This window comes from Rhagoletis pomonella, unplaced genomic scaffold (genome assembly GCF_013731165.1).
Source record: "Rhagoletis pomonella isolate Grant_MI unplaced genomic scaffold, Rhpom_1.0 Rhpom_scaffold_00012, whole genome shotgun sequence".
NCBI classification, from domain to species: Eukaryota; Metazoa; Arthropoda; class Insecta; order Diptera; family Tephritidae; genus Rhagoletis; species Rhagoletis pomonella.
The window spans coordinates 18397650-18399449 of NW_023458566.1; the positions used below are offsets into that span (position 1 = coordinate 18397650).

A 1800-nucleotide genomic window follows, 5' to 3' on the forward strand; every position below is an offset into this window, starting at 1 on the left:
ATGGCGTAGACGACCTCCAAAGCTGATATTTTTACTTAAAAAAAAAAAATCATGTCATCATGGTAACTGTAACGAATTTAGATGTAAGCATATCTAGCCGCGGCGCTAGAGTAACCGTATGAATGTACTTTTTTCTAATTTTTCTTTAAATATCTTTAATTTCATATTCCTGATGAGATAATTTAATAGTTTTATCAGAAGTTTAGTTGGACGAGTGGTAATTCATCAGCCTCGCCTCCAAAAAAATTTCTCTTTATTCAAAGATAAGAAAAGTAAAAATTTCATAACCGCAATTGGTGAAATAATCAAACTATTTAAGTAGCTGGCTTCGTTTTTTTTTCTTTGAATAGTGGATATTTTTTTTTGAAGTGAGGTTAATGAGTTCTCACTCGACTTAATAAATTTATGATAAACATATTTAATTCTCTCGCCAGTAACATGAAATGCAAGATATTTGAAGAAAAAAAAAAAAATTACACTCAGCGCCGCGGCTAGAATTTTTCAAATATTTCCCACTGTGTCGCCTGGACTGCTGTTCTTGAGCGCAGATTGTCTCCAATTGATTCTCTATCTGGCTTGAGTAGACCATTATTTTTATGAAATACAGTGACTCAAACAAGTGTTCACGTGTTGCTTTTTTGTTTTTTTTTTTAATATTCACAACGTTTTTCATGTTAAGTTTTTTGTTATTTTTGTATAAATAAAGTGTCCAAGCTTTAACCAAAACCATATAAATCAAAGTTTCAAACTTAATACAAAAATTTAGGAAAGTTCAACAAATCTCCATCCATATTTCCAGCTTTCTAATCTGAATATTTAGAACATTTTTGGGTATGCAGTTTTATAGCCCATAAAATTTTAGCCCAGTGAAGTGCAAGTTTAAGCGAATAAAAATCGCGCTGATTTTTAACAATTTTCACCTCACCAAAAAAACATAAAAATAAAATTATAAAAAATCCACGCCGGTTGAGAACTAAAATCGTATGGGCTATAAAACTGAATACGCGAAAATGTTCGAAAAGCTCATATTAAAAAGCTCGAAATTTTGTTGAAAATTTGTGGAGTTTTCCAAATTTTTTGAAAATGTTCGAGACCTAAAAAAAAAAAATGTAACTTGAAAACATTGTGAATATTGAAAGAAAATCAACACTTCGCACACCGTCTTCAAAAGGGGCACAACTCAAAATTACATGTTTATTATAAAATGCGAAAAACTAGTTTTTAGCACATGACAATCATATGGGCAAGGGAGACTTTACCTTTGGTTCTTTTAACAAATTATAACCAAAATTTGTTGCAGCTTTTGCTGAAAGCTAAATAAAAGCTCTGTGTAAATTTTTAGCGAATAATTAAAAAAATGCCAAATTTTGAGTTGTGCCTTTTTTGAAGGCGGTGTACCACTTGTTTAAGTCATCGTATAAGCAGCTTTACTTAAACAAGAGGCAGCCTAAGCTGACAACAACTTTTCCACAAAGTCCAGTGACGCTTTTCTTAGATTAATTAGAAAAGCAATCGCGGTACGAATCTCAATTTTCTTCAAAGTTTATCTTGTTGTATGTGTTCTTTCTGACCACCCAAAATATTAAAAAAGAAATCATTCAACGAACTTTCGTACAAATATCGAGCTTCAATGCGCTACAAAACTGCATACTAATTTATTGCATAAATTTTTGAAGGCAGTGTACATTTGTACATTTTTATATTGGGCTATTGGTACAAAAAAAATAAAAAAAAAATTGGGACCATTTTTTTGTAACGGGTGATTTTTTTGAGGTTAGGATTTTCATGCATTAGTATTTG

General features: G+C 31.0%; 1 protein-coding gene across 1 annotated transcript in view; it reads left to right on the forward strand.

The window, feature by feature from the left end:
• LOC118748021 (probable G-protein coupled receptor Mth-like 9) overlaps positions 1-1800 on the forward strand; it is a gene marked incomplete in the record, with an annotated part of 14624 nt that overhangs the window by 11920 nt on the left and 904 nt on the right.